Raw genomic sequence first — 6,109 nt, 5'->3', positions numbered from 1 at the left:
TTACAGATGATTTAGAATGATAATGAGACCTATATTTTAAATCCTATGAAATAACTAAAACAGTTATCAATAGAAATTGCTGTGTATAAAACCAAGACGACTGAGGGCAGTTTGTTTATCATCACCACTGTATCCCCAGCACTTAGGACAGTGCCTGTAGTGTTGTAGGGCCTCAAATATTTATTGAGTTAAATAATGATTTCTCAGCAAGGTAGAATAAGAATACCCAAAAGAATGAATGGAAAGGCTTAATGAAAAGCTGAAATCATGAAATAAAAAACCATATATGTTTTTCATCAACATCTAGTCTTTTGAAGAAAACTATTATTTATTAGGCTTTGTCAGTGCTATAAGAAAGGAGAAATGGGATATAACTATATGTTTAGGGGATATTTTTTGGTATTAACATAAGTATGTGAACTCTGTTAGACATGATTTTTATATGTGGATGGTTTTTTTTCTAGGAAAACATTATTAAATGTGATTCAGTTTCAAAAACAACCAAAAAAGTTCAAAACATAGAAAAAAATATCATGTAAGATGAGGCTGAGCACAGTGGCTCATGCCTGTAATCCAAACAGTCTGGGAGGTTGACACAGGAGTATCACTTGAACCCTGGAGTTCCCGACTTGCCTGGACAACATAGGGAGACCCCCATTTCTGCAAAAAATTAATTAGCCAGGTGTGGTAGCACATGCCTGTAGTCCCAGCTACTCAGGAGGCTGAGGTGAGAGGACTGCTTGAGCCCAGGAGTTTGAGGCTGCAGTAAGCTGTGATCACCCCACTGCACTGCAGCCTGGGTGATGGAGCAAGACCCTGTCGAACATATAAGACAACAAACATATAAGACTAAATAACTATACAGAAGTAGATGGGATAGTTCTTGAACATCAAATTCCAGAAAAAATTTCACTCATGAAGATACATGAAAAAAACTAACATAGATGAACCCAATATTTAATCAAAGAATAACATAGGAGATATTTGCTTATATTGTTTAAGCTCTGAGCAAGATGGATAATTTTTATTTTTGAGGTGAAGTCTCACTCTAGTTGCCCAGGCTTGAGTGCAGTGGGGCGATCTTGGCTCACTGCAATCTCTGCCTGCCAGGTTCAAATGATTCTTCTGCATCAGCCTCCCAAGTACCTGGGATTACAGGTACCCTCCGCCATGCCTGGCTAATTTTTGTATTTTTAATAGAGATGGGGTTTCACCATGTTGGCCAGGCTGGTCTTGAACCCCTGACCTCAGGTGATCCGCCCGCCTCAGCTTCCCAAAGTGCCAGGATTACAGGCGTGAGCCACCGTGCCCAGCCTGGATGGATAATTTTGAATGATGAAAAGTTACTTTAGGCCGGGCGCGGTGGCTCAAGCCTGTAATCCCAGCACTTTGGGAGGCTGAGACGGGCAGATCACGAGGTCAGGAGATCGAGACCATCCAGGCTAACACGGTGAAACCCCGTCTCTACTAAAAAAATACAAAAAACTAGCCGGGCGAGGTGGCGGGCGCCTGTAGTCCCAGATGCGCGGGAGGCTGAGGCAGGAGAATGGCGTAAACCCGGGAGGTGGAACTTGCAGTGAGCTGAGATCCGGCCACTGCACTCCAGCCTGGGCGACAGAGCTAGACTCCGTCTCAAAAAAAAAAAAAAAAAAAGAAATATAGCCGGACGTAGTGGCGTGTGCCTGTAATCCCAGCTACTCCGGAGGCTGATGCAGGAGAATCGCTTGAACCGGGGAGGTAGAGGTTGCAGTGAGCCGAGATCGCTCCACTGCACACCAGCCTGCGCGGCAAGAGCGAAACTCCGTCTGAAAATAATAAAATAAAATAAAGGAAATGGGGCTGGGCGCGGTGGTTCACGCCTGTAGTTCCAGCACTTTGGGAGACCGAGGCGGGCAGATCACTTGAGGTCAGGTGTTCGAGACCAGTCCGGCCGCCACATGAAACCCCTGTCTGTACTAAAAAAACAAAAATTAGCCAGGCGTGGTGGCGGGCGCCTGTAATCCCAGCTACTCAGGAGGCGGAGGAACAAGACTCGCTTGCACCCGGGAAGCGGAGGTTGCAGTGAGCCGAGATCGCGCCCCTGCGCTCCAGCCTGGGCGACAGAGTGAGACTCTGTCTTAAAATAAAATAAAATGAAATGAAATAGGCCGGGCGTGGCTGGGCGCGGTGGCTCAAGCCTGTAATCCCAGCACTTTGGGAGGCCGAGACGGGCGGATCACGAGGTCAGGAGATCGAGACCATCCTGGCTAACACAGTGAAACCCCGTCTCTACTAAAAATACAAAAAAATTTAGCCGGGCGTGGTGGCGGCACCTGTAGTCCCAGCTACGCGGGAGGCTGAGGCAGGAGAATGGCGGGAACCCGGGAGGCGGAGCTTGCAGTGAGCTGAGATCCGGCCACTGCACTCCAGCCTGGGCGACAGAGCGAGACTCCGCCTCAAAAAAAAAAAAAAAAAAAAAAAAAAAAAAGAAATAGGCCTGGCGTGGTGGCTCAGGCCTGTAACCCCAGCACTTTGGGAGGCCGAGGCAGGTGGATTCCCTGAGCTCAGGAGTTCGAGACCATCCTGGGCAACGTGGTGAAACCCTGTCTCTACTAAAAATACAAAAATTGGCTGGGCGCGATGGCTCACGCCTGTAATCCCAGCACTTTGGGAGGCCGAGGCGGGTGGACCACCTGAGGTCGGGAGTTGAAGACCAGCCTGACCAACATGGAGAAACCCCGTCCCTACTAAAAATACAAAATTAGCCGCGGTGGTGGCGCATGCCTGTAATCCCAGCTACTCGGGAGGCTGAGGCAGGAGAATCGCCTGAACCCGGGAGACGGAGGTTACAGTGAGCCAAGATCACGCAATTGCACTCCAGCATGGGCAACAGGAGCGAAACTCCGTCTCAAAAAAAAAAAAAAAAAAAAAAAAAAAAAAAAAATTAGCCACCCGTGGTGGTGCATGCCTGTAATCCTAGCTACTTGGGAGGCTGAGGCAGGAGAATCGTTTGAACCCAGGAGGCGGAGGTTGCAGTAAGCCGAGACCGCGACATTGCACTCCAGCCTGAGCGAGAGGATGGAAACTGTCTCTAAATAAATAAATAAATAAATAAATAAATAAATAAATAAAAAGGAAATGACAAAAGGAAACATTAATGCATGAAATCAAACAAATGCTTTCGCTGACGAGCTCCATCTATGCAAAACTGAACCTAGGAAAATGTGCACGTTTCTAACTTGCAATTCTGGAGGACAGAGCTGGGAGGGAGCATGAACTTGATTTTCTGTAATTTAAGAGTTGTCAGTAAAGTCAGTGTTTGCAGGCATTTTCAGTGTTCTGTAGTGGGCTTCAGTTCCGATGGCAGTGTGGCAGGCGAGGTTTCCATTAGCAACCAGAACAGTTTCCACTAACCCTTTACTATAATTGTGATGAATGCATAAGTTAAACGTTAAGGAAATGGAGAAACTGGTGCCTGAGTGTGGGGAAAAGAAAGAGAGATCAGACTGTTACTGTGTCTATGTAGAAAGTCCACATAAGAGACTCCATTTTGTTCTGTACTAAGAGAAATTCTTTTGCCTTGAGATGCTGTTAGTCTGTAACCCTAGCCCCAATCCTGTGCTTGCAGAGGCATGTGCTGTGTTGACTCAAGATTTAATGGATTTAGGGCCATGCAGGATGTGCTTTGTTAAACAAATGCTTGAAGGCAGTATGGTTGTTAAAAGTCATCACCATTCTCTAATCTCAAGTACCCAGGGACACAATACATTGCGGAAGACCACAGGGACCTCTGCCTAGGAAAGCCAGGTATTGTCCAAGGTTTCTCCCCATGTGATAGCCTGAGATATGGCCTTCTGAGAAGGGAAAGACCTGACTGTCCCCCAGCCCGACACCTGTAAAGGGTCTGTGCTGAGGAGGATTAGTGAAAGAGGAAGGCCTTTTTGCAGTTGAGATAAGAGGAAGGCATCTGTCTCCTGCTTGTCCCTGGGAATGGAATGTGTCAGGGTAAAACCCGATCATACGTTCTATTTACTGAGATAGGAGAAAACCGCCTTATGGCTGGAGGTGAGACATGCTGGCTGCAACACTGCTCTTTAATGCACCGAGATGTTTGTGTAAAGTCAAACATAAATCTGGCCTACGTGCACATCAAGGCACAGCATCTTTCCTTAAACTTATTTATGACACAGAGATCTTTGCTCACGTTTTCCTGCTGACCCTCTCCCCACCATTACCCTATAGTCCTGCCACATCCCCCTCTCTGAGATGGTAGAGATAGTGATCAATAAATACTGAGGGAACTCAGAGACCAGTGCCAGCGCGGGTTCTCTGTATGCTGAGTGCCGGTCCCCTGGGCCACTGTTCTTTCTCTATACTTTGTCTCTATGTCTTATTTATTTTCTCAGTCTCTTGTCCCACCTGATGAGAAACACCCACAGGTGTGGAGGGGCGGGCCCCCTTCACCTGAGTATCAGGGATGGAATGCAAAAACAAACCCATTAAGACCCTGCCTGGGTCTTCTCAGACCCTAAAGTCTGATAGAATAATAATAGCATTCTTATACATTCACCTCGGCCTGTCTTAAGATTCAGAAACTTTCTAAGACTCTAGAGAAATCTTTCCAGATCCTAGACCCTAGTTAAAGATTAGATGTTGGTTGAATGCAACACTCCTGCTTGTAGGTGCAATCCCACCATAGCATGGAGCTTAAGATGTTTATAAGCACTAGAAAAAAACTTGTAACTTTGAGTTGCTCTGGTGAGTTACTTGGCCCTTCTCCACCTAACCGGTTGCAGAAATAAACTTCCTTCTTTCCCAGCCTGTCTGCATCTTATTGGACAATTGCGACTGACCGGCTCAGCAAACTCCTCTTTTTTGTGGTTATCTGGGACTCCTTTGGGAGGGAACATTTTAAATTTTCCATTTCAAAGAGTTCTACTGGCACTCTGGCACTATTTTCCTCTGCCTACCCTGGGACCTGAGTTCTCCTGGACTCGAATCTCCAGCCACAGAGTCCAGAAGCCCACACCTCCACATTCTGTGAGTGTTCCCCAAACACAGGGAGAATTTGCAGAAAATGTGCATAAAAACCTTGGAATTCTTCGCAATAAAACTCCACATTACAAACTGGCGAGAATGGAGGATTTTAGCCCGAATAGGTTTTTCCTCTATTTGAAACCAATAATTTCCCTTTTACAATTTTGAAGTTTCAAAATCAATAAGCACTCACCGCCCCAGGTTTATCCTTATGTAAAGTGCCCCCTCTGCACATGCAACATTTAATAAACCTTGAAAATATGATGCTATGTGAAAAAAGCCAGTCACAAAACACCACAGGTTATGTAATTCCATTGAAATAAAATGTCCAAAATAGAACAATACATAGAAACAGAAAGTAGATTAGTAGTGGCCCAGGATTAGGGAAGTTGGGGGGAAATGGAGGGATATGGAGTTTTCTTCAGGGTAATGAAAATGATCTAAAATTTATTGTGGTGATATTTGCACAGTTGTGCAAAAATGCACAGTTGTGCAAATACTGAAAACCGTTGAATTTTACACTTTCAATGGGTGGCTTCTGTGATATGTTATGAATATTTCTCAATAAATCTTCAAAAAAAAAATAGTGCCTGTGTGTGTTTTTATGTATTGTTCCTCCAGAGTCCAGTCCTTTTTTTTTTTTTTTTTTTTTTTTGAGACGGAGTCTGGCTCTGTAGTCCAAGCTAGAGTGCAGTGGCATGATCTCAGCTCACTGCAAGCTCCGTCTCCCGGGTTCACGCCATTCCCCTGCCTCAGCCTCCCGAGTAGCTGGGACTACAGGCGCCCACCACCATGCCCAGCTAATTTTTGTTATTTTTAGTAGAGATGGGGTTTCACCGTGGTCTTGATCTCCTGACCTTGTGATCCGCCCGCCTCGGCCTTCCAAAGTGCTGGGATTACTAGCGTGAGCCACACCGCATCCGGACTCCAGTCCACATTTTTACACTTGATGAAGAAATTAAGATTTTGTTTCTTCTTCTTCTTTTTTTTTTTTTTCCTTTTTGAGACAGAGTCTCCCTCTATTGCCCAGACTGGAGTGCATTGGCATAATCTGGGCTCACTGCAACCTCCAGGCTAATTTTTGTATTTTTAG

The sequence above is a fragment of the Macaca fascicularis genome, chromosome 19 (genome assembly GCF_037993035.2).
Source record: "Macaca fascicularis isolate 582-1 chromosome 19, T2T-MFA8v1.1".
Lineage (NCBI taxonomy): Eukaryota > Metazoa > Chordata > Mammalia > Primates > Cercopithecidae > Macaca > Macaca fascicularis.
The sequence above is the reverse complement of the archived record's forward strand: the minus strand, read 5'-3'. Positions refer to the sequence as shown.